This window comes from Corvus hawaiiensis, chromosome 4 (genome assembly GCF_020740725.1).
Source record: "Corvus hawaiiensis isolate bCorHaw1 chromosome 4, bCorHaw1.pri.cur, whole genome shotgun sequence".
NCBI classification, from domain to species: Eukaryota; Metazoa; Chordata; class Aves; order Passeriformes; family Corvidae; genus Corvus; species Corvus hawaiiensis.
This window is the reverse complement of record NC_063216.1, coordinates 77,197,361-77,224,739: the sequence shown is the minus strand read 5'-3', so window position 1 is coordinate 77,224,739 and position 27,379 is coordinate 77,197,361. Positions and strand designations below refer to the sequence as shown.

Sequence of the window (27,379 nt, the reverse complement as noted above, 5' to 3'; positions counted from 1 at the left end):
GCTGCAAAGGGACTGAGGACAAGGCATGGAGGGACAGGAGCCAGGGAATGGCTTCCCAGTGCCAGAGGGCAGGGCTGGATGGGATATTGGGAATTGGGAATTCCTGGCTGGGAAGGTGGGGAGGGGCTGGGCTGGAATTCCCAGAGCAGCTGGGGCTGCCCCTGGATCCCTGGAAGTGTCCAAGGGCAGGCTGGACATTGGGGCTTGGAGCAGCCTGGGATAGTGGAAGGTGTCCCTGCCCATGGCAGAGGGGTTGGAACTGGATGATCTTCAGACCTTGCACCCTTTTTGTGTCTCACACTCAGGCCGTGCTTCTCTCTCCCCCCTGACCCATTGTCACTTATTTCCCATGCAAATTCCCCCATGGAAGCCCCTGTGATCCATCCTGTCCCCTGTGATGATGGTGCCTCTCCCCATTTGCTGTTAGGAATGACCTATTTCTGTGCAAGGCTTTGCAAGACATTGGATCCACTTGTTGCCACCCGCTTTCCTTCCCTATGGTGCTGGTGCCCTTGCATGGCTAATCCTCCTCAGATAACTTCTATTCTAAATCAGCCATGTGTCAATTTAGCATTCACCTTTTGTTGAATCTTAAATCCTTTTAATCCCTGTCCTTGCTTCTCCATGTTAAACAAATAAAGCTCATATTTCCTCCTGTCTCCCTGCCTGCTCCTTGTGCCTGGTGGGGAGCAGGCTCCGAGGTGACATCTCCCAGGCAAGGCACACAGATGCAAATCACCGGGACAGGGAATGTGTGCAGCAGAGTCACCTCAGCCTGGTGCCAAGGTGAAAAAAATCCCTGCAAAGAAGGAGAAGAGGCTGCTCCTGTCCCTGCCCTCACCTCCTGTGACCACCTGAGGCATTTCAGTGTGAGAGAGTCTTTTCAGGGACAACTCTACTGCCGCTCCAGCAGACGTCTGAAATGAGGGGAAAAATTCAAGTACGTCCTGCTAGGTTTGAACAAAAGCAGCTCCATTTCCATTTGTAGGTGAGTTCCTGTTGTAGTGCTAGATTTAGCTTAGCAGGCTGTAGCGAGCGCAGCGGGGCTGCTTAGGGCAGTGTGACCCGGTCGCATCCCGGAGTCCATTTTGGGCAGCCCCGCGGTTTTTGCTCCGGCAGCCAGCAGCGTTACAACGCAGTGGTGATGAAGGAGGTGAGAAGGGTCTCCCATGAGGGTGTGAGAGGACTTTAATCACATCTTGTCCCCGCAATCCCCAGAGGCAGAGAGACCTCGTGGTCCGGGTGCAGGGTGGTTTTGTAGGGGCTCGGGGGCGGTACCTGGGCGGGGTTGGGGTACAGGAACCAATAGGGAGGGCCTGAGGGAGTGGCCAGGGCTAGTGGCAAGGAAAAGTGGGGGAACAAGAATGTGAAGTAGGAAAGGCAATGGGTGAACAGATTGCCACAAGTTCCCCTTTCCGCTGTGCACAATTTCTCTCCCTGTGGTACTCCTGATCTGCAGGCTGTGGGATGCTACCACACCAAAGAGGAGTTTATCCAAGTTTGGCCTTGGTTTTTATTTTAATACAAGACATCTTCCCCAGGCAGCAGTGCAGACAGGGATAAATGCAGGGAATTACATTTGCTTGCCTCTGGGATGGACAGGAAAAGCTCATCCACAGGTGGATGAGAAAGGCTCTGGTTCACCTGCTCCATCACTGCTGCTTTCTTGGCCACAGCACCTAAACATGGCAAACATGTCATTGTTACATATATGATGCATAAACATGATTAAAACGACGTTTCTGACGTGCTCAATAATTCGCACTTTGCCATCATAACCCCACATGAGCAAAAATTCTCCTTTCTGATGTTGCTGGGCACTCTGTCCCTGCACAAATCCACTGCTGGTCTATTTGTCAGCCAAGGGTTTCAATCTAAATTCTCCTTCATGCTCATGCTCAATAAAACTCAAAGATTTTTGGAAGAGCCCTGAGATGAGAAGGATTAAATGAGGAAAATTGTATTAAGTGATCCAAAGGAAATGAATGGGCACAATTCCTTCACCATGGGTGCCTGAGATCCATGTGGGGAATACAACATACATGTTCACTGGCTCCTGATTCTTGGAATTACAAGGGTAGGGCTGTCTCCAGTCAGGGGTTGGTGCTGGTGCTTGGACATTCTGGTTATCCATCAAAGGATTCCAGCAGAGGAGCACTGAAATAGAAAAAAATAAAAATTAAAAAAAAAAATTAAAAAAATAAAATCAGGTCAAATATAAAAAATGAAACGAAATGAAATGAAATTAAATAAACAGAATCTTTTTATAGGTGACTGAACACAGCTCCACAGAAAGAATCAGCCTTTTCCATCAGATGTTGCATGTGGAGAGGGATTATCTTATTTAGACTGACAGAATATTGAACATCATGGGGTCCTGCTTTCTGACTCCAGATCTTCAGTGTTCCTGGGGCACAAATTAGAATTTGGGTGACGGGGTTTGCATACCTGAAGAACGTTGATAGATTCACCTCTTGAAACACCTCAGTCTGTGACTGATAACCACGATCTCCACACCCCTCTTGTGGATATCTCCCACATGCCTCCAGCTCCTCCCCCAAAAGTAAGAAATCCCTGGAGAGACTGCTGCTCTGCATCCCAGTATTCCCATTGAACTCCATGGATGTGGGCCCTGGTGCCATTTCAGCCAACACCAAAGTGATTTAAAACTTGAACCAACAGCTAAACAGCAGGGGAGGAGGATTTACCTCCGCTGTGGGACACAAGTCTTCTCAAAACTGTGGAGAGGGACTAGGAGAACTTCATCCTCCCTCTGGAAAGGAGAATTGTAGGGCTAAAACCTAAAACTCTGATTTGGGGCTGGGCTGCCACCCTCCTCCCATCACTGCCCAACCTCCGTCCCTCACCCCAGGGGCTTCCAGCAGCTTCTCACACTCACTCAGAGGAACAGGGGCTTTTCCAATTAACCTGTCAGGAAGAGCAATGTATTATTTTCCAGCACCTGAGTAATTTAAAAGCCATCAGATTTCAGAGATCTGCCTGGCATGTTAAACTCTCAGTCGGTGCTGAGGAGCTGTGTGAGCCTGGTTTCATCCAAGATGCAGAAGCAGAAGGACCCAAGGTCAGAGGAAGATGTTGCATCTGTGGAAGAGGAGGACAAAAAAATGCACAACCAAGGTGCTAAAGCCTCTTTTAGGAATGTTGCTGTGTTATTATAAATCCATATCCATTCCGTCACTGGCAGAGCCCCAGTTTGGAGTGCCATGCCCTGATTCACAGTCAAGAGAATTCCCAAGTGCTGAATGGTGCCACCTCTGGTGAGGGCTACACCCCTTTGATAACGCAGAGAAATCTGTCTCTTTTTTAAAAGTGATGAACCAAAGGGATGCTCTCCCATTTTTGACCACATCCCAGCACACTGAGAACCTGGCCTGGAAGTTTTGGGTGCATCCAAGGTGCTCATCACCACTCTTTTGCCCTGGTCATGTTGATGGAGATAAGCCCCTCATTCCAACAAATTGGTATTTCTTTTCTGGCATCTTTCCCTCCACATCCCAGGCCCTGGTATCAACCATTCCCTGGCTGATCACGTCCCAGCTAAGCACTTCAAGATGCAAACTCACACCTGAGCTCTGGTTTTAAAGCACATGTGGATGCCTGGGGACCTGAGGAGGGGTAAATGGGTTTCTTTGTAGGCTCCTCCTGTCCTCCTGGGGAGATGATGTGGTTTTCTTGCTTGTCTTCAATCACAGAACAAGAGCTAAGTGTTATTGATCTGGGACCTAGGGGGAATATTTCTGAGCAGCTCACCCTGGCATTAGTCCATCACTTAGCTGGTATTTATTATTCAGGGCTGGCAAGGGATTCCTGGCAGCGTGCCCTGGCCAGACAGCAAACTGGTGATGGAGGAGCTGAGTGAGTCAAGGGCAAATGAAGAGGGGAAAGAAGGGAAGAAAGAAATTGCAAACCAGGTTTTCCCTGCTCAAATTAACTTAGGTGGGTCCCAGAGCCTCTATCTGCAAAGTTGCTCCTGTGTGCAGGAAAAACCCAAAGCAGGGTGTGCACACAGAGCTTGGCAGATGGTCAGTGCGAGATGATTTCTGGCTGAGAGATGAGGTAAAAGTGCAGATAAACAGGACAAGAACAGGACAAGGTTTCACCCACCAAAAAATCATGAAGGGTGCATGTGAGGAGGCAAAGTGGCAGCTTTGCAGAGGAAAAAGGTGCTCCTCACAGCTGGAAGGTCCAAGAGGAAAAGTCATGGCAGTGTCTGTCAGTGAATGATGTCATTTGGGTTATTCCCAGCACTCCAGAGAGGTTTGTCTTGCCTAATGACGAATGGAAGGACGTAAAGCCATGTTGGTAGATCTGCCCAGTCCCCTCTGAAGGCTCCTGCCAAAACCATCCTTTATTCCATGATTTTACATGACCTGGTAGAGGAACTCCTCTTGAAAGCTCCCTGGAGCAACAGCCCAGCAGATGCAGAGCAGATCTGGCAAATAGAACTGAGTCTGAAGCAGGACAGGAAGCTTTCATGACATCCCTGGTGTCCATGCCAATGGAAAAAATAGGGAAAACACAGCCTCAACAACCAATTCTGTGACAATTCCCTGTTTCTTTCTAATGCCAACCCAGTGTTGATGCAGGGGCTCATTCCCCGGTGATCTGGGAATAGAAGTTGGAAACTCCTAAGGACAGATTGGATGAAACAAAAACCATCTCTGATCTCAGCTCCAGGTCTGCTGTCCCCATGCCAGATTTGCAGGGCACTTTGCACATCTCCTGGCTTTGAAGAGTGAATGTAAACCGGCAGCACATCCTCCAACTCAGAGCAGACTGAGTGAGGTTATCCTAACGGATTGTAAGAAGGGTCAGAGGATCTCCGGGGAGGAAGGGAATTAAGTCTCTGCTTAGCCTAACCCCAAACATTGCAGCAGGGCTATGGCAAACCAGTAACAGCTCAAGCTCTCTGTGAGGTTGCAGGAAAATCCATAAAAATCAGCTTCTGGACAGACAGCAGGCTGGGCACAGCCACTGAGGAGTTAGGCACATGGCATCTCCTTTTCATAGGCAGTAAACTCTTGTGTCTTCCCAGGCAATAACTCTGCTAGTTTAAGAGTTCTTGTAACCTTTGCACTAAGATAACATTGGCAGAAAAAGGGGGGAAAAATCCCTCAGGCTTGGTCAGATTAAAGAGCCCTGTCTGCTGAGGTGCAGTGAATTCTCCTGTTATTGATCCCTGGGGTCATCCTTGAGACAGTGAACTAATGGACCAGCACATTTCCTTGGACTTCCTTTAACTAAAAATTGCATTAAGTTCAAGTGGGACATTAATAATGATGATGATGGTAATAATAACAATAATGATAATAATAATAATTAATAATAATAATAATAATAATAATAATAGCAGCAGCACACCATTCCATCTCTCTCAGACAAGTATCTGCAAGGCTAATCCAGCTCTCACTGATTTTACAAGAACCACCAGGCACTGAGTTTTTTTCACATCTTCAGTCTTTGTGCTCCCTCCTTCTGAATGTTCCAGTCCTCCCCCAAAATGTCCATAGCAAGATCTGGGCAAAAAATTTCCCTGTTTGGCTTCCACCTTGGAAATAGTGTTTGATTTCTTCAGATCAGTGGTCTGATAGCCGAAGCCTGAACCCAGGCTCGTTACAAATGTTGATATGAAAATGGCCTGTAAGAATCTCCAACTGCTGCTAAACCAAAACAAAACCAGGTGAACAGATGAAAAACAACACCAGCAAGGTCCCCTAAGCTCATACTCTGCTAGGGGAAGGTTCCAGCAGCAGCAGATGTGGCTGCTCTTCTCTTCGTGACATCAGCTCTCCCTGATCCTTCACATCAGTTATTTGTATACAGGTGTAGAGCAGAGGCTGGAAAAGTGGGGGAGAAGTGGTGGATGCCTGTTCCCATGAGCTGCAAAGGTGTCTTTTCCCAGGAATTGTGCAGTGCTGCCATGTTTCACACCCTCAGTGCTGCCTCTCACAAAGCAAGGACCATGGAAATGAAGCGATCAGCGCGGCTCAATAATTACGGTGGCAGCTCGTGTGTGCTCAGTAGGTTTGGGCTGAAAGGAGGTATATTTTAATTATTAGCATCCAATTAAATAATGAATAAGTTCCATTATTGAAGAGGGATTTTGTGTCTCTCAGGGACCCTCCAAAGAGTTAATTAGAGAGCCTGCACACCTGTAGACATGATGTGTGTGTGCCTCCACCCCCTCCAGTGCTGCTACAGATCCCAAGCATGCAGGTATTTTCCACTCTGTGAGCCTGAAACTGGATTTTTCCATGTTCTTTAAACTGTAAAGTGTCCATCCATCTTCAACAGCAGGAATCTTGGCACAAACTGCCAAACAAAAAAGCTGACCCGTGCTGCTTTGGCTGAGGAACTGATTCATTTCAGTCAAGTATGTGCATGTCTGTCTCTGCTAGCCTGGAGCCAAAGCAGTCTCCAGAGTATGGGCACATCCTGGTGGTGATAAGAGCATGTCCAGAGTGAGCTATTCCCTGGCTGGACATGGCTCCTGCTGCTGAGCCTAATCTCAGAAGCCTTCCTGTGAGTTAGATTCCCACCAGGCCATTCTTGAGCTTTTCAACAGCAACGAGAATGGGTCTGGCTTTATTTAGGAATTGAGCACAGCCCTGCCCTTTCATTGTTGGCATTTTCCTGGTTTTTGACTGATACCGAATAGCCCAGGCCTGGACATTGAATAGGGAGGTATTCCAGGGGTAGCACAGGTGGGGAACATGTTATCAGGGATAAGAGAGATCAATCCTGGCAGAGCAAACCAGGCCATACCAGCAGCAAGAAGGGCAGAGCCTGGACATTGCATCTGCTGGAATAGGTGTGGCTATTAATTATAAATTAATATTATAAGATTAAGATTATAAATAAGGTTGCAGAGGTGCAGAATGAGCCAAACAGAGGCACTGGGCTGTGACCCATCAACATTTAAGGGTGGTTCAATACCCAGTATCAGAGGGAAGAAAAGCAATTTGAGGTGTCACTGGACAACAGCACAATCCTCTCATGCAGTGGGGGGAGGAGGAGGAGGAGGTAGAAGAGGAGGTGGAGGAGGAGGAGGAGGAGGAGGAGGATGTGACTCCAGCTGGAATCAATCCACACGTGGCATCCATCAGGCTGCTGGGAAAGCAGGCTCCAAATGGAGTGCTTGTCATTAAGACAAGATGCATGGAAGAGACAGAGATGGGGAAATAGTCCATGGGGGGCTGTTTGTGAGGCAGCCCCATCAGGCAAATAGGATTATTGGGAATGATGGGATAATTCACCAGGAAGTCGTGTCACGTTTAACTGACCCTCCCAGACAAGGGAATGCTGGGGAAGAGGGGAGTGAGAGCTCCCAGCTGGGCCCTGGCCTTCATTCAGAGCCCAGCACAGCTTGTGCACTGGGAAACTGGGTGAACTGGGAGTGGTGATTGCAATCCTTCAGAGCGAAATTATCTCTTTTCTCTTGAGAGGACCCCTAACTTTTGCAAGCAACATTTCACACTGAAACTGAATTTACCTCCAACAGAGAATTGTCTGTGTTTTTAAGCCTTCTGTCGTGCCACAGCCCATCTGTAATGCATTCATCCTCAGAGAAAAATCCATCCCAAGGGAACCAACACAAAATACAGCCAAGTTCCACAGGCAGAACTGGGAGGAAAAGGATCTAAATCCAAATCTCTGCCTGCCACGGTCACTACGTGACCAGGCAGCCTCTCCAATACTCGGGAACCCTCCCATGGAGACAAGGCAGCAAAATCTGCCCTCTTCAAACCACCTGCAGAAATGTCATGCTTGTAGCTAGGCTGGCCTAAAATAAGAGTCTCTCCAGCTTTTTCACTAGTGTGTAAAGGACTTATATTCCAAATCCTTTAAAACTCTGACAACACTTGGATAAATCTCCTGCTCTCCTCTCCATGAATGTATTGGCAAATAGAAAGGGCCCTTTGACCGTGGTTCTTTGAAAAGGAATATACTTTTTTTTTAGAGAAAACAAAGCTAAAAACGTTTGGAACAATGGAGTTACCCCTTTAATTCCCAACATTTTTAGGGCAGCTCTCATTAGATGGATGCACAAGTAGAAGTGACAAAGCAGCCATCTCTCCATTCACTCCAGCAGAACCCAGGACATGGTGGGTTTTTTTTAATGAAAGCCCTTTCAAATGCTTGGGGATGTCTGCAGAGAGATGATAATAATTAGATTCATAACACATTAATGATGGCTGTGGCAGTGTGGCTTGTCTGGAGCAGGGAAATGAAGTGACACCCAAGCCTGTGGAACTGCAGCCATTCTGTTCCCAGCCTTGCCCCTCCTTAGGGAAACCTGCCACAGATAAAAAGCTGATGGACAGAGGCAGCTTACATGAACCAAACCACCCTCACCTCGAAAAGAACTGCCAGAATTTGTCAGAATTCGAGCAATCTGGTCTAGTGGAAGGTGTCCATGGCAAGGGGTTGGAACTGGGTGATCTTTAAGGTCACTTCCAACTCAAACCATCCTTTGATTCTATGACAATTAAGCAAACTCACAGTTTTCTCTGTATTTTGCAGCTTTCTTGGCCCTTCATTGTATCAGGTCCTGTACAGGAACCACGGTTTGTGCCCCATAATAAAAAAAAAATATGTAAAAACTTGCACAACCCAAACTTCCAAGCCCATCTCTTCCCCAGAATCTCATTCAAAGGGAGAAATCTCATGCTGAGTTTATTTTTCTTCTCCACCAGACAAGTTGTTCTAGGAGGAGACACTGTCTTTCAGAAGAAGAAAACAAATTGATCCCATTTAAAATTCTTCTTCATCCATGACCAGCCCAATTTAAAATGCTGTCAATCTGTGTGGTGGCTTCCCCAGTGGAAAAGGTGCAAACCAAAGGCTTGGTGCTTTTATTTTGGCTTGTGTTGGATTTCTTCACTTGTGTTGTGTTTTGATGTGTTTTTAATAACACACAGACACAACTGCATCTTCCGGGTGAAGGCAGCTCACCAGCTGCCACTGTTTATTGATTTGTTTATCTTCATTTACCTTTTCAGGACAAAAATAGGGAGCACAGTTTGTGTCCTTGCTGTGGCCAGAGTCACAGCAGCAGGGATTCCAGGCATGTGTGTCTTGATGGAGAGGAAGACCTTGAAGAACAGGAGAGCGACAGCTTTTGGACACCTGGCAGCCAAATTATTTCAACTGCAAAAGTGCAGCTGGAATAGGAATTGCTGCTGAGAAGTGGGAAGTCACCTCATTGCAAAGTGGGGTGGGTCTGACCTTCTCCCTGGTCCTTCAGAGGGGTGACAGCTCTGCCTCTGATCTACAGGTGCAGAGTGGGGAAGGTCCAGTGCAGATGAGAACACTCAGTGTGCATCGTTTTTAGGATGCTGTGGACAAAAAGGCTGTTGGCTTTTAATGCAAACCTGAGAAAAATTGCCCTAAGGAGGAGAAGTGAGGTTTTTTAGACTTCAGGAGCTGTAATGGGATAGTGACTCATAAATCACTTCAGAGGAGGGACTAAACTTGGGGAATGGTGACTCTGATGTGGCCTGTACTTGTATTTACCTCTTCTGGCCATGACTGGTGACATGATAGACATGATCCTGGGGGGAAAAGTTCATCAGTCGGAGCATTTGGCCATTCCTGTGTTGTTCTGGAGGGTTCAAATTACCTGATAAGAGCCACCTCTGACTCACCTCACTGATCCAGGCACCTAAATTCGGCATCTACTTACAAGTATCTCCCTGTGAGTCAAATGTCTTTGTCATCTGAGATGCCCAGAAATGTCCCATTTACCTTCAGCCTTTGTTTCTGAGGGGCTCAGGTCACCAGTGGATCCAGTGTCATGTCTGCTGGTTCCGTGGGGATGAGCTGAGTACCACAGGGAGTCTCAAATGGCAGAGTGATTATCCCTAAGGAAACCCGGCACAGCCAGTGGAGTCTGGGCTCTCCTTGATAAATTAGGGAGCACTCCAGCACCAACTGGAGTCAGGGAACCTGAGTTATTCTAGTGAGGATCTTACCAAGACTTTCTTTGCCCTGTCCCTGGACAAAAATCCAGCATCAGGTGGACTTCTCAGAGGCCTTGCAATATCTGGGGAGCAGGATTGAGACAGAGAATATGCTGCTCAAAACTGATCAGAACTTCACATGGCCGGGGTCAGACTTTGGTGTGAATTGTTGAAGGGAAATTAGATTGTAAAGGGAAAACAAGAATCTGTGTGTTTATGACAAGTCTGAGGAAACCACTCTGTAAATTTTGTTGACTTGTACACCCTCCCCTGACTCTTAACAATTTCTTCTTTGATTCTGAGCAGTTCCTGCTGCTGGCAAAGGGAAGGTGGTGTTCTGGACAGGTTGGAAGTGACTGGCAGTAAAGGACACAAGTCCACTTTTGCTCTGAGAGAACTTTTGCAGTATGAGTTCTACCCCTTACAAGCCACTTGTGATTCCTCATTGGGATTGGTGCATCCCAGGTGTCCCAAACCCAAGAGTCTCCATGGGTTTCTCATGTCACTTTACCCTCCAGACTGAGTGCCAGGAGAGCCCCAGTGCAACCCTTGAAGCTGGAAAACCTGAGGGCTGAAGTGCCTAACTCCCAGCTGACCTTTCTGCTGGCTCCAGCCATGAGCTTCTCTTGGAACTGCACCAAGAGGTCTCTGCTGGAGGGAGAAACCCCTTGGAAAGCAAGAGGAAATCTGTCAATAATGGGAAACCTCAGCCATTTAGCATCAATCATAATGATCGATTCTGCCAGGGAGGAGGGGAAGGGGAGGGAGCAGTAGGCTCGGGGACCTGGGACACACCACATGTCCCTGGGACCGTGGCTGTTCCCGCACTTTAACACGGCTGGAGCAGAGCGAGGAGCCATTAATTGACTTTTAGCTCTAACTATAATCCTGATGTCCCTTGGATGTCAATTAACCGCCAGTAATAGGTGGCTAATTGCATAAGATGGCCTTTCAAATGAGATGTAAGACACAGACCCAACCACCGTGGTCATTAAGGGTCCTTCTGCACATTGCACGGGGGCAGGGGATGCAGAGGGCACTTTTCTCTGGCTCTTTTCCGGTGGCTTTCTTTACATCCTATGTCTGCACTGGATCATCTTTTACCAAGGCTATACCTTCGTTATAGCTCTTATCTTGTGCTTTTATCCATCCAGGGGGGTACAGAGTTGTTTTATGGCAATTATATTTAAAGGTCAAGGCAGAAGTACCTCGCAGGTGCACGTTATGGGGTCTCACACAAACACTGTCTTTCAATACAGGACAGACTGAGAAGCCCATCTCACAGCTCCTCCCCTGAGCTGGAAAGTCAATGAAATCAACTTTTGTGGAGACAAATTTCTCATGCTTGGGTGTCCCAAGGTCTAAACAAGTCCAGGTGTCCATCTCCTCACACAGGGAGAGCAAGGACAGGTTAGAACACCAGCAGAGAGAGAGAGAAGGTAAATCCTGACCCGGTAAATCTGGGGGATTGTTGGTAGGAACTGTGGTTGGAGAAGGATATCAGGGTTTGAGTTTCTGTCCTCCCACACCCCTGGCAAGTGCAAACCACAGACTGGACATTCAGCAGCACCGTTCACCCCTGAAATGATGCTTTTGTACGAGTTGCCAGAAATATTTTCCTTCAAAAATGTCAATATTTTCCCTTTTTATTTTAATCTGTATGTTCCACCAAATCCTCTGAAAGTCAACCAATCCAGTTTTTGTCACTAGAGCTTCTATGCCCAAGCAGAGCATAAAATTTTCCCTTTTGCTGCTGTTGTAACTGGAAAGGGATGGAACTTTCCTTCCCAGAAGCAGGCAAATTCCAGAGGTAGGGACTAAACTGTGCTAAGCCCTGCAGAAAGCGAGAGGTGCCGTCATTGCACAGCTGGATTCCTGTGGCTCTGACATGCAAATCTGATGCAGTCACTGGAAGCTGCAGCTCACAGAATCATCCAGCTGCATCAAGACCAGAGACAAACTCAAAAAACCCTCCAGACATTACATCTGCCACAGCAGACAGACTGAAACCCCATCATTGCAACGTTTAATGTGATTTCCCAGTGCCAGAAGATCACCACAGAGCCAGGCTACAGCCACAACCGAGGTTTATGATTGCTTGGCATCCGACTCAGCTCACCTGACAATTGCATCAATCCAGAGTCTTGCACCTTCTGCTTCAGTGCCTCCTTGTGTTCTGACAGCAGGTTGGAGACAGCAGCACAGATCAGGACAGGTGACACCAACACTCAAGTGTGAGACTGATAAGAAAATCACTCAGGATGTCACTACAGGAAAAATGAGTCCTGTGTTTAAGGAGCACTTCCCAGTGTGGAAGGTGCATTGCTCTGCAGAAAGGGAAAAGAGAAAATCAAACCTGTTTGCTGAGTGGAGATTATTGTCCAAGGAATTGCCATTCTCCACATTTAACCAAAATTTTGCACCTGCAGGCGACAGAGATCAGATGCAAAGTTGACACGGGGGGTGCAGGGTGGTCCCTGGTGCTCCAGCACAATACCCCAGGAGGAAATACCTTGTTGAAATTGGTATAACATGTCTCTCTCTCTCTAGAGACTGCACCCTCCAATAGTCGGGATTTGCATTTTCCTGGTGTTCCAAGAGTTCAAGGAGCAGGGATGGGTCTTTGCATCCAGGTTGTGTCCCTGTGGATTTACTATGAGCTGTGTTAGCACTGCTCTGTGCAGCAGGGAGAGACACTGCAGGAGGTGTATCAGGAGCTCCCAGTGATGCCTTAGGTTTTAACTTTTATATTTTTCAAATCCTGTACTTCTTGGAGTGTAACTCTGAAGTTCCTTGTAGCCTGTTAACTTCTCCTCTCTCATTCTAGGCAGACATAACAAAGCCTCTCCAGGCCTGCTCTCCAAGGACACCCAGACCGTCCTAGACCCAAAAAGTATAAACCAAAGAGCCTCAAAGGGGGGGTAAGATGAGGGGAATTACATCATTGAACTGAAGCTTTAATTGGAGAATTAACCCTGATATGGAAATGAACCAAACCTATTAAAGAGTGAGGAACTCATGACCTGTTGCCCATCCTGGGTCCATTTTGGCAGTAGCCTCTGGCTCCCCAGGGTGTACCTTTGAAGGCCTTTCAAATAAATACCTACCTTTATTCACTTGTTCCTGTCTAGTCTCTGTGTCTAGGAGGCCTCTTAAGGCATCAACAGACAGCATTCACATCCCCCTGGCAGGCAGAAGCCTCATAATTTGGAGGTGTCCAGAGGAAAAACAATTAGAAAAATTATCATTGTCAGGACAGTAAATAGGAGGCTGAATCGCATGGCTGGGTCACCCAGATACGCTTGCTAGACTGGCTTTAATGTGGGATAGAGAGACATCAAAGAATCATAGAACGGTTTGGGTTGGAGGGGATCTTGAAGACCCTCGGGTTCCCCCCTGCCAAGGCAGTGACACCCTCCATGAGACCAGGTTCCTGAAATATGGATCTGTATCGAAACTCACAGTGCCTGTGGAGCTGGATCTCGCTTGCAGGATCTGTTTTCCCTCTGTTCAAATGCGTGAACACTCTGTTGGAATATATCCATGCCTGAGGAAACTCAGAGCCTGGACAGGTGAGCAGATAAAGGGAGGAAAGCTGGGAGCACAGAGGTTCATTGAGGGGAAACTGAGGTACCAGCAGAAACCAAGCAAATCTGCAAAGCTTTATGGGACATGATGTCACCTGAGATTCTCTTATGGGACTAATCTGTGACACGAGACCAGCTGGAAATCTCTGACTCTCTGCAAGGGCATTGGGGATGCTCTAGGAAAACTCAAACAGGAATCTGTGTTTGACAGCTGAACTGCACCCTCTGCACCTGCTGGTTTACAGGAGGCTGCGCAGAAGCAGCCAGATGGGCAGGAGCACTCAGCCCAAGATGAGGGGGAGGATGTCACAGCTTTTCCCCACAGTTTGGTTTTCCATCAGCAAACACCAGTTCACAGGAGCCAAAAGTGCCCGTGACTCCAGAGGGCTTCCAATGAATGTGACATTAAAATGGTTTCTCAGGTCCTTGCTGGGCCAAGACAGCCTAGGTCACATCCCAGATGAGTTCTGGGATGTCCAGGGTAGAAAATATCTCATTTCCCCTCTCTGGGGAGCACATCAAGGGCTCAGTGTTTTCACAATGCAGAAAAAAAAAAATTGTTTTATGTTTGAATTATTTTATTGCATGGATGAATTCTTGATTTTTCTCTGCCTGATGTTTAAGTTCTTCCCTAGTACTGTGTTTGAAGCAACAGGTTTAATCTTTCATGGACCAGGGGAACAAGCTGCGTCAGAGCATTGGGAAGCTGAGGAGAAAAGTGGAAAACACCCCACATTTAGAAAGGGTTTGTGGAATCCCAGGCTGGGGGGGTACAATACAAGGTGAGGGTCTTTCCGAGGCTCCCTGAGCTGCACACAGTCCCTGGTTTAATCAGAGGATTGAATCCAGCAGCAGGGTGATGTTGATGTCCCTGTGTCCTGGCCTGCAATGAGCACAGGGACAACAAACCAGGCACTTGACCTGCTCCTTCCCTCTCCTGGCTGACCCCAGCACAGCCAGCCACACCAAACCACAGCTGTGAGACCAGGAAAGAAGCTCTGCCAGCTGTTTCCCCATCCCAGGCCTCACCTGAGCTGCTTTCAAAGCGTCCTTGCCATGAAGGGCTGGCTTTGCTTTCAGGCACTCGGAGATGGAGCCACTTTCAGCATTCAAAGTGACATCCCCAGCATGACCCAGACAGAGAGGCAGACGGGGAGGGCAGCAGAGGTCAGGGAGGGCACGGTGCCTTGTGCCTCTGAGACCTCTGAAGCTTCTCTACCCAAAGAGCAGGGCCAGCCACAGCTGCAGATGAAACCAGAGTGGGAGTTTGCACAGAGACTTGAGTCCTGCTTTAAACACTTCTGAAGTTTCTCCCTAAACAAGGATTAAAACAATAAAAATAACAACGCAGAAAGAAAGTGTCTGTGTGTAGGAACTGCGACAAGAAGCACGAAAAATAAAGGAGGAGAGAGCAAAAGTTCCCCTGTGCAGCTGCCTGAGCTGGCATTAGTGCTTTGGGGGGCTTGGAATATCTGCTTTGCACACATAGAAACACACAGCCCTATAAGCAGTGATAGCATTTTGTAATTAAAGGTGCCCCACAGCAAGGCTGTGCTCAACAGAATAATACCATAATCTTTACAAATGCCTCTGCTTCCTTGAAAAGATGCAGCTAAGTCAAAGACGGAGACATAGGGAAGAAAAAAAAATAATAGCACCAAAGGCACTCAGGATGCAATAAAACAGAGGATTAGATCTACATTACTTTCATTACATTATATTGTATTTTTATTATTAGGTCCACAGTTATCATTTAATCTTATAGCTGCTGTGTCTGATAGAGTGGAACAAAAACAAATGGAATTCATCCCCCACACACACACCAAGGAATTGGAGATTAAGGAAAGATTAACATCACGTGTAAATGAATGAAAAATGTAAATGGGAGAAGAAAAAGGGAAGAAAAGGAGGGCTGCTGGGGCTGGGGAGTGCGGGGAAGCCACCCTGGTGTGAGGCTGACTCTCCTTTATCTCTGCCCACTTTATATGGCAGGAGGAAGAACTGGGGACCTCGGCCACTCCTGGGCATTTAGGACCTGAACTAAAGGAATGAATTCCGCTTGCACTGAGGAGCCATCCCCTTGTGATGGAACCAGGCCCTACAGAGCAGGACTCAAGCACCAGGCAGATCTCAGCACCCTGATGCTGATACTGGTGATGTGACAAAACCAGAGTTCACCTCTCTTCACCCTTACCTGGCTTACAGTGGGATTAATTTAAGTCTCCCTTTTACCTTGGGAGACTTAAATCTCCTTTTTCCCCACCTTTTCCCTCCTCAGGGCAGGAGCCAGTGGGGTCCTTCCAAGAGCAATGACCAGGCAGCAGTTCTGCTGCTCCATCCTCCTGCTCCCAGCATATGGGGCTCAGCAGAGACTAACCAACACTCACTCTCCTGCAGGATTAATTTCTGGAGGAGAGAAATGGCTGACACAATCCAGGTATTTCTTGGCGGCAATCCTATTTACCGAGAGCATTCACAAAGGATTTACAAACCTAAAGGGGGATTTAAAGGGAATTTGGGCACCTAACTCTGAAACAGCAAACCTGAAAATCCCCACTCATCCATTGCCTGATCCCAGAGGTTCCTGAGCTACACAGGTACCATTTTTTTCCCTGTACTGGCATGTACAGAAGATCTTTGGTCATGGCAAAGCTGAGCAGCTCCTAACCAGAAATCCCCCTGCTCTTTAGTTTACCTACCCTGAACATCCCTTTATCTCTCAGCAGCTCCGAGACAGCCCGAGGCTCTCTGCAGCCACAGAGGCAAAGCTGCTGCTGGTTTATTTTAAAATGCAGCAGCTCCTTCTTGCCTCCATCTATAAAATAGCTTGGGAGAGTCTCTTGGGCTGTGGACGCCCAAATCTTAGTTTCTCCTCCACCTGAGTCTAACTCTTCTCTCCTGTTACAGCCACAGAGTATAAATGATGATGACTTTTTGAAGTGGAAGTTTATTCTCTATTTCCACAGCAATGAGGGGCAGCCTCCTGCCTCATCCTGAGTCCCCTAAAGCTGATGTTTGTGAGAGTTTAAGGTGTCATTTTGGGGCATGACAGAGGTGGACATAAATGTTGTCAGGCAAAAGTAGAACACAAGCCATGCCTTCGAGCATCACAGGAAAATTACCTGGGGACCAGGGAGGTGGGAGAAAGTGGTGGGAGGAGGGGGATGAATTTATCTTGGGGAGACCCATGAGGGAGGAGGAAGAAACCTCAGCTTAAGGTGTGAGGAGTAAACTACCCCATTTCTCTGTTTTGACTGCAGAAGGAGTTGAGAAAAATAAATGTTTAATCCCTAGGTAATTGAACTGAGGAGCAAATGTCTTGTTCTCAGGTCACACAGCCCAGCTGCTGGGTGGGCCATGGCTTTGGGCAGGGGATTCTGTTCCTTCCAGTTCCTGCATTATAGAATGTTTTAATTGCTGTTTTCACCTGACTTGAAATCAGGGTGATGATCATTCCTTATCTGTGCCTGCAAATGTCCCTCTCCCAGACCTGCTTGGTGCTGGCCACCGACCCTTTTCAGATTCATGGTGCAGCCAACTCCAGCTGTTCCTGCTGGAAGCACAACTTGATTGAGCTTTTTAATTTAATTGAGGTTTCTCTGCACAGTCTTTCTCCGTGGCCAAGGGGTTCCCCTCCACGCTTCCCACCTGAGGTTGTCTCCCAGCACGTTGAAATCCACACTTCCCAGAGCAATCTGAACTTCATCTGGAGCCACCTCAACAGCAAGATTGTGTTTTCCCCTTCCATAAGTTGTGCAATGCTTTACATTACCCACACGTGTGTGGTGATTGTCGTGGGCATGGAGTTACAATCAGCAAGGACAGTGCAAGGAAAATTAATTGTCAGATAAGTTAATGACACTGATATTCTTGCAGCTGAATTATTCTGGTGGGTTGTAAGATTATCACAGAAGATCCTAGATGTTCATACCAGGCACAAGTTTGTCCTTTCCTTGTGACTGATCATTTTTCCATTCAATAGAAAAAACCCAACCCTCAAGACTTGAGGCATCCAGTGAGGAAGCCAAAACCAATTCCAGGCAGTTTGTATGGCACATTTCATGAATAGCAGAAAGCTCTGAGTGACCAGACAGAGAGAGAGAAGCTTACAACTGGAAAATTGGTCACGTTTCCTACTTTGTGCTGTGATTATTTTCTGTCTTTCAGCCGTGCCCAAGGTTGCACGCAGGATCAGAATCCCATCGGATCACACTCAGACACTGAGATGTGTTCACTATCGTGGCAAATATTTTCATCTAACATATAAAATACCTAGCAGGGAGCTAAAAGGGAAGGACAACACTCAGGCAAGGTGACACAGTTTCTTCAATTCCTCAGCAAGCTGAGAACCAGGAAACTTTAGAGCAGTCGGCCACTGCATGGGGTAAAGAAGGATGTGTGAAGTTTTAGCTCACTTGAAGTCCTCTAAAAGTTCAGTGAGGAGCTGGTCAAAACCCTTCAGAAATCAGCAAGAGCCTTTCGACAGGTTTCCATCCCCTGAAGGATTGTGCAGCAAAGACAAGACTGCAAGTTCCAACTACAGAGACTTGCAAATCACAGGGCATCAAAGTTTGGGAAGCCTCTGAACGTCCCTCCCTGCAGCAATTACTTCTCTGCCAGCTTTTGTGCTGGGGGGAGGTATCAGCCACCTGAAGTTCTGTTTGCAAACAGGTTTTTTCCAGGAGACAGGCAGGAATGTGAAAGCAGCAGCCCAGGAGTGGGCATTGCTTGCTGGTGAATGCAAATTCCTGCGGAGCAGGAGGATTCCTGCAGTGATTCCCAGAGGTTGGAAGGAGCTGTGAGTCCTTACAGGTATGGTAGGATGGGAAAGGGAGAGGTGAAAATACCCTTGAGGGGATGCAGGAGTGAGGAGTGAAAAACACCACCATGAACATCACAAAGCTCCCAGGAAAGTTCTCAGGGTGGTGACCACTCTTCAGAACCCTCTCTCTGTGCTGAAGGGAATGGAATCTGTCAATCTTTGGATGCAGAGGGATGTTGGCAGGACCAGAGAAAAAGGGTAGATGCTGGAAAGCTTCCTTATAGAACAGTTTTATGTTATTATAACTACAGAGTCTCATCAGTGTGGATTATGAGTGTAACTTAATTAACTTTCACATTATAGTTAGATGGGCTAATAATAGTATTTTTTTTGGCGTTGAGTCCTCTCCATTTCACACACAACAAAACTCTGTGTGTAACACGAGGACCATTTCAGACCATTTTTGAAGGAATATGGTGGCAAGTGACCCAAAAAAACCCCCAAAAATTGAATTTTACGGTGCAGTTTTGGCGCAGGGGAAAGAGAGAGCCGCAGCTGAAGGAGAGAAGAAGACCATGGAAGTCCCAGGGGATGTGCATATTTATTGGAGAAGAAATGCAGCAGCATGTGACCTAGGGAGAGCTGAAATTTTCAGTCTTTTTTTTTTCAGAAAGGGGGGAAAAAAAAGTGCAGGGGAAAAAAAATGCTAAAAAATCTAAAGGTGAAAGGTAACTTCTTCCAGGAGATATCAGTGGCAGTAACTGTCACTTTATTAAGGGAGTGAAGGAGTAGGAACAGCCAAATAGAAACAGGCTTGACAAAGTGGGCAACAAATGTGAGAAATAATGCTGCTTCCTTGGTAAACAGGCTCAGTAGCAACGAAACAAATATTGGCTCTTGCTGAAAGAGTCCATCAAATCCATATCAGCAAACCTCAGTGTCACAGGGAAAAAAACAAGGCAGGAGGCCAAGATGGTTCTACCAGGAATGCTTTAAAAGCCTGAATATTTGGGCAAGGAAAAAAAATATTACAGATAAAGTGGGAAGAAGGCTGCAAATGAAATGGAAAAATAAAGGTAAAGTGCAACTATGGAGGAATAAAACCAGGGAGTTAATATAGAGAGTTAATAAAAACGAGTTACATAGAAACTTTGCCCCACACATCTGTCTGATTTATACTGTGATATAAACTGATTTATACTGTGATATAAACTGATTTATACTCTGATATGCATCATATTTAACATGTAACCCACAGGTACCACAAGGAATGCTTGATAGCACAAGTTTCCCCTGGATCAGGGAAAGCAGGAGGTGTGGTGGACAACACCTGGAATCCCATCCTGAGGGACGTTCTGGCACCTTCATTGGAGTGAGGTCTGTGTGAAATCATGGTCCAGCAGGTAACTGGACACTGATAATGTTAAATGCCAGGCTCAATGAGAAAAGAGTTGGTTGGGTTTTGTGTATCAGAAGGTGATCTCACTTCTCGTGGGATCAGGCCTTATGTGGGATTCATCACTTCGATATTTCCTGATGACTGACACAAGGATGTTGACACCTCAGAAAACACTCACGGGTTTAGGTTGGGGAGCAGGGAAAATTTCTTCACTGAAAGGGTGGTCAGGCATTGGAATGGGCTGTCCAGGGAAGTGGTGGAGTCACCATCCTTGGAAGTGTTGAAAAGATATGTGGATGTGGCATTTGGAAATGATGTGGTTTAGTGGTGATGGGCTAATGGTTAGACTTGATGATTTTAAAGATGTTTTCCAACCTTAACAATCCTACGATTCTACCTACAAAAATAAATCTTTTCCCCTCAAAACGTTTTCCCATCTCACCAATCTGCCTCAGCACCCACACATTGAGATATTTTGACCTTCCACACTCCAAGAAGCAAGCCCAACTCTGTATGAGAGGGAGTAACAAGTACCAGGGGTCACATGAACATTCTGCCTGAGATTCTGTAACTGATGTCACCCATGATGTTATCAGGTGTAGGCTTCTATTTTTACAGCAGTTTAAGTTGCCACAGACATCAGTTTTCCCTGCTCTCATGTCCCAGAAGAGATCTCAAAGGGAAAAAGGGAGTGGAGAGAAGAGAGAGGTTTGGAATTACAATGTAAAAAGACGTGGTCCTGGTTTTTAGGTCATTTTGCCAAGAGGAGGGATTTTTCTTGTCTCTAAGACCTGTTGGCAGGATTACAGAAGGCACAGAATTCCTGTCCTCTGGTTCCACCTGTCCTTTTTCCCCTCTTACAGCAGGAACTAATTCCAGCAGATCAATGCAATGCATCCTTTAACAAGTCAGCTTCTGGAAGCTGTGTTTGTTTGATTAATTTAATAAATTCCTGTTACAATTTTGAAATAAAAAACAACACCATGACTGCCCCATCACACCCAAGAAAGCAGCTCCCATCTCTGTGTTGACTTTCAAGAGGCTCAGTAGGAGTTTGGGACTGTGGTGTGGTGCCCCAGGGTGTCTCTCCTGGTTCTTCTTTGTCCTCTCCACGCTTGTCATGAGTCCAGACAGGAGGATCATGGATGTGCCATCTAATACGTACATGGACATAGAGCAGCTTTGATGCTGAGGCTAAAGGAAAAAACTAACGCAGGGTCCTTGCTTGGCTCCAATAGCTGGGTTTTTCTCTCTTAAATATCCCAAGGACTTTTGCTATTTTTACAGATAAAAAAGCAACTGAGCAACCTTCTTGACTTAGTCTGGGCCCACCACTGATTTACATGGTGAACACAGGCAATTTTGGAGGTGAAGATCTACCTGTCTCACTGAGGCAAGTCCAACCTGCCCACAAATGCCATCGATCCGTGAAGCAGGGACAGCAGACCTTCTTACAATCCCACCACGAGACCTGGGATGGATGGCACCTGCTGGGCCTGCTGTGGCTAACATTAGATGCTGGAAGGACATTGGGTTCCCAAGCAGGTCACCCTGGGATCATTCCAGCCTGTAAATCATCTCAAAAAGGAAAAAATCACATTTATATCCAACCTTGAGCTACTCCTGTACAACCATAGTCCATGAGGAACAGGAGTCACAGAGTTATGGAACCATGGAATGGTTTGGATTGAAGGAACCTTAAAGATCATCCAGTTCCACCCCCTGCCATGGGCAGGGACACCTTCCACTATCCCAGGCTGCTCAAAACCACATCCAACATGGCCTTGAACTTCCAGGGATGAGGAGTCCACAACATCTCTGGGCAACCTGTTCCAGTGCCTAACCACCTTTATAGTAAATATATTCTCCCTAATTTCTAATCTAAACCTACCCTCCTTCAGCTGAAATTACCTCAGAGTCATTTCTCCTCCTTGAGATGCTCCCAGCAAAGCAAATCCCCTTCACCCACAGTCCTGTCACCCTAAAGCAGACCCCGGCCCAAGAGAACCAGGATTTATGGTCGGCTCCACTGTCTCTGAAAGGATCCGCGGGCAACCAGCTCAGCTTTTGCTGGTTACACTTCATCATCCAAATCCCATCTGGAGTGACAGTGTGGTTCTGCTTCCTTCACAGTTTAAAAGGTCCCTGTAATCTCCAGGAATAGTTGTTGGCTTTTGCTGATAACCCAGTCATGTATTATTTTCTCCCAACACCAGTACAGTTTGTTTGGTTTCCCTCGTACAGGACTCTTTAATCTTTGTTTTGACCTTAAAAGACCTGCCAGTGTTAGTCCATGAAATCAGATTAACAACTTTCCCATCCTTTCACTCCGGCTTTATGAAAATAATTTCCCCATTGGTTCCGCTTTCCTCCTTCATCTCCGCAATTTCGCGTTTGTTGTTGTTGTTATTGGTTATTTCTCTTTCTCACCCTGGTCCCTGCAATTCCAGTTCCCTGCAGAGAAACTACAGATTGCAGTAATAATTAGTTGGTAGCATTATCTGCTTCTGTCCCTCTAATAGCTCTTGGAATAAAGCTGTCACCCAGCACTGACCGTCTCATGTAATCAGAATAATATAAAAATAACCTTGCCCAGCGCTGCCAGTGGTTTTCTTGCTTTGTTTCCTTAATTGTGTTTGTTAATCAGAAAACACAATTAATTTCCCTGTTTCTGCATCTGCGGGTTCTTTTTTTTTTTTTTCCCTTCCAGGATGAGTTTAAGATTGTGATCCTATTTATTTGGCTATTTCCTACCACCTTCCTGCTAAGAAAACCATGATCGGTCCTGGAGGTGGGGAACTCCATGATTTTGTTTGAGTGGATTTGTTTGCTTGTTTTTACCAGTTTTTGCTAAGTTTTGCCAGCCATCCTGGTTTCATTCTGACTGTGATTTAAACCTATTTTGAAACCTGTGTGGGATTGCACCATTTTTAAAATTATCCCTTGGAATCTGTTCTCGGTCCATCACTCACATCTCCATGTGTCACCTGGAGCCTTGGTGTCCTCAGCTGCACCCCTGACCCTGACTGGTGCATGGTGACATCCCATGAGTTCTTCAAACCACACTCCTGCTGTGACCACTTGGGAGCCTTGGTCAGGATTTTCAAGCACGTGCTAATTCCAGTGGGAAGCAATTTGAGGAAATTTCGGGTCTTTTGAGTGCAAAATATGTTCCTGTGAGGGCAAAATGGGCTTCCTGTGGATGCTGGGTAATACAAGGTCTTGTGAGCATCAGCTCTTCCAGGAGAGGTTTCCTGAAAGCCAAACCAATGCTCAGAGTTGTGTCTGCTTGGCAGAACTTTGGATCAAGTGTTGGAAACACAGGAGCAAATCCTACTGTGAGCAAAGGAAGCGTCCCAGCCTCACTCCAGAAGAGCCATGGAGATGGTCCATGGCTCATTCCAGCAAATAAAAGGAGCCAAAAATCCTCTGCTGAAAAACCATCATTGAGGGAACAGCTCAGAGGAACTGAGCAGCAGTTCCTCATCACATCCAGAGCGGTGGGACCGCATTCCACGGCTACCCACAAAGTCCTTGCTTAAAATTCACTCCAGCAGAGGTTGATGCTTGGAAAACAGCTGAATCCAGGGACATTCTGGGAGCAGGACTCTGGGAGTTTCTTACCTCAAAATAGCTGGGCTGCACAGCTCAGCTGCCAAATGTGAGGCGTATTCCAGGAAACCACTTCTGAACAATCCACTGAGCGAAACATCAGGAGGGATTGCTTCAAATTCAAAGTAGCTGCAGTCAACTGAGAGGGAAACTATTATTCCATGCCACAATTATCCACTTGGTTTCTGTTACAGCCCCCACCTGCTTTAAAAGTCAACATCCTCTGTCCTGGTGCTAAACCTGGTAGGAAAGAAAAAGACCAGGGAGCAGAGAAAATGGATGGAAAAAGAAAATAGGAACAATTTGAACAGGGACAGGACATCTCTTGGGGCAGTGTGTTGTGTGTAGGGCAGGGCAGCAGTGCTCCAGAATTATGCTTGAAAGCTGTCATAGACCACAGGATAAATTTCTGGAAGATATGAGTTGTTACTCTTGAGACAGCACATGAGGAAGTTTTCAGCAAAAGCTGTGCTCCTCCCAAAAAATGTGGGGTGATTGGAGAGTCTGGGAAAGGCCACAAACGGGCCCAGAAAAATAAATCCTGCTGGGAAAGTCAGTGCTGCTCAGCAGAGAGAAGATAGGACTGAGGGGTGGTTTGGGAATGGTCAAAAAATCCTTCATCATCAAAGGCAGCACTGCTCCCTGTGCCTGCTGGTGATGGGGATCTCCATGTAGGACACAATAATGAACTTAAATGACAAAGAGAGATGTGCAGGGCAGAAACTGGGATAATATTTAATGCTCAAGAAAATGCCTTTGACAGGTGTTGGGATCTCCTTGTTGAAGGTCAATGAAAGCATCCTGGTACAAAAACCAGGATAGGATGACTCTGTGCTCAGACAGAGGAATAGACAAAATGGAAAAGCTCTGCTTTTTTTCAGTTGTCTTCAGGCTTTTACTGGCCCATAATATGGATCAGATGATGTGGCCTTCAACTTGTGGGAGTCACCAGTGAACAAGCACAAAGATTTCAGGAGTCACGACACAGTCCAAGAGTCCAAAAGGTTGGAGCCATTGAGTTGATGGGGCAGTAAAATCCAAATAGTGGATTTGTAAAGCTCCTGTCTCTTCCTGAGAATTCTTCAAGGCATTTCCTCAGAAATTTCTTTCTTTCCTCAGAAAGGCAACAGCCTTTCCCAGAATCCCTGCTTAACCCATGAGAGGGAAACCAAATCTGTAGTTCAGGATGATGCTTGCCTGTATCCAAATGTTGTCACCCTGTGTTAATTCTCCCAGTTTCTCCTGGAAGCCATCCTAACTCACCTTCTCTGCTCATTATTTTCCAGCCTCGCAGTCTCAGGGCAAAGATAACATCCCGGAAATCAGCTTCAGGTTGTAATTACAATATATATTGGTTTATAAATTCGATTGTTTAGCAGGGTAGGCTGCAGCCAACATTCATGGGAAGAGGAGGAAAGGGATCAGATTAGAAATCAGGTGGAACAAAGGAGGCTTGGAATGAGAACACGAGGGGAAAAGAGGAGGTCAACACAGAAACAGAGATACCATGCATTGGTCATTTAATACTAAGGTCAAGTTCAGCCTGAACTACACTTCTCTGATTGTGAAAACTGAGCAGGTGTTTAAAAGCTGGTTCAAAAAAATTTAAAAATTAAAAAGAAAGGTCAAACAAAAGATCACAGAATTTAGATACATAATTTTCCCATAAAACTAAGGGACAGGGCTTTTATCCCCATCAGCTTTAATCTGGAGACCACAGCAGCACAGGGACTGAAAAGGAAAATAGGAACAAGCATAGGGTACCAGTGAGAGGAGATGGCCTTGGAGAAAAGCAGCCTAGATTTTGTTGTATTTTTTCTCTTTTTTTCAGGGTTTGGGGGTTTTTTGAGAGCTGGGCTGGGATCCTCTAAGCTGAACGGACATCTACCTTCTCTTCTGGGCTGTCAGTAATTCAGCAGATGAGTCAATCTGAGGTGGATGCCCTGGCTGGTTGACCAGCCTCAGTCCCCTGATGAGGAAGCACAAATTGCTATCAAAGGTAACAGGAACATGCTCGCAGGCTGGGTGCATCTGTAACAGCTGGGTTTTGGCAGCTGGCTTGTTAAGTCTCTCCAAATGCAGAGGGAGAAGTGCCAGTGAGCAGCTGCATCCACTGGAAGACGCTGTGCAAATCCACAGGAAGCGCTGGTAAACAGCTGGAACACGCCAGATTTCCCATTTTTGTGTCTGGTTGATGAGGTGGTTTGTACCAGTCCTGTCCTCCTGCTCAGCAGTCAGTTTGACAGACAGAAAAACACATCTTCATCTTATCAGCTCCATCACCTCCCTGTGCTGGAGCTTTCGCCATTCCTTGTGTCTGTGCCTCAGAGCAGTCTTGAGAACAGGGTGTTAATGCTCATCTTAGGCCAACACACCTGGATATGGTGAGTCAGAGATTAAAGTCTTCTCTTCTTAAGGACCTGCGGAAGAAAGTTTGATCAAAGTAGTTAAAATTTTCCATTTGCAAACTGCTGGAGGATGGAGGAACCTCTGGACATCATCTGAACTAATCCCACTGTTCAAGTAGGATCAGCTCTACTTCAGGTCTGCGTCCAATTGGGTTTTGGGTATCTCCATGGATGGAGAGTCCACAACTTCTCCAGGCAACCTGTAGCAGTGTTGGATCACCCTCTCAGTAAAAAGGTTTGGTTTTCTTTTTATGTTTGAACAGAATTTCCTGTGTCTCATGGGAGCTTGACCACTACCCGAAATCCTTAAGAAACCCTCAGAAAAAAACCCCCAGAGCCTGTAAAACATCTCAGACTGAGTTGAAGAAACATCTTACTTCATCTCAGAAGGACCAGATTCACAGCCAAAGAACAGGTGAAGATTACAGCCTCCTTCCCCACATGAATCTTTTCTGTCCTGCCTACATAGCTGCAAGAGTCAACTTTTTATTTTTCTTTGTCCAAGGACATTGTAAAATAAACTGGCAGATAGGACATGGAAATTTCTGATTGCTCCAAGCATTTTAGGAGGCATTATTGCTGCAGCTGCAGCTATCCTGCCTTAAATGTTGCATTTAAGTCTATTCCATAAATTACCTTTTCACAGCAGAGGCTAAAAGAGATGGCATGGAGCTGATTCTAAATTTTCTCTTGAATGCTTCTGACCAAAACACAGCCACAGTAGGAGGCACATAAAAATTTTTGAATTTGAATTCATGTGTGAATTTTCACCTGCCACACTCAGGAAAAGCCTCACCCTGATGCTAAAAGCACTAATCCTGCAGTAATTTGCATGCAAGGCCTCTCACAGATTTTGTGTGAGTTTTGTGCGTGTTCAGTCTCACGTTGATGCCCCAGCCAGCAGGAGAGGGTCCCTCTGCCCTTTGGCAGATGGCACTGAAACCTCCCAGTCCCATGGCAGGAGCCAGGATCTTGGAGTCAACAGCAGGTCTTTCCTTTGGGACTACAGAGCCGGACTTCTCTGCTTTCACAAATTTCACGGAGCTAAAACCAAAGCAAATTAATTCCCAGTTCTAATCTGCTCCCTCACACATCGGCACAGGGTTGGGTTTTACCCAGACACCCTTGGAGCTGGAAACCTTCAAGTGACCCAGTTACAAGGTGCTTTACAACCCCGTGCAGGGGCTGAGAGAATGAACTCTCCCAGTTCATCTGCAGCACAAAGGGAGGGAGGAATCATCTGCTACCTCAACTCATGCATGCCCCTGGCAGGAATGGATGAGCTTCAGGGCACACAAACCCTCCGTCTGATTTTTTCCAAGCAATTAAAACCACCAGACAGGGAGCAGAGCTTCCATGGTAGGAGCATTACTGGGAGAGTCCTCCTTCCCTCTTTACCAGCTGAGTGGGGCTGATGAAGTGAAAGACCAGGCATGGGAAAAAAGAACTCTCTTGTCTTGGATAACAACATGTCCTCAGAGGCAGAAGAGGGGGTGGGATTGGTGGTTGGCAGCTGATGGCTGCTGAGCATCCTGTGAAATGATGAGGCCCTGCCACACGTTGCCCAGAAAAGCTGTGGATTCCCCATCCCTGGAAGTGTCCAAGGCCAGGCTGGACAGGGCTTGGAA

At 46.6% G+C, this 27,379-nt stretch overlaps 1 long non-coding RNA gene across 2 annotated transcripts; it reads left to right on the top strand.

The window, feature by feature from the left end:
* The first annotated feature begins 671 nt into the window (after positions 1-671).
* Positions 672-27,379, top strand: LOC125325549. 2 transcript variants are annotated; one of them, XR_007203381.1, is made up of 3 exons: positions 672-988; positions 15,563-19,709; positions 25,175-27,379. It is a non-coding gene; the product is annotated as an uncharacterized LOC125325549 (long non-coding RNA). The 2 variants fall into 2 exon arrangements; XR_007203380.1 differs by lacking the exon at positions 25,175-27,379 and adding an exon at positions 21,019-21,456.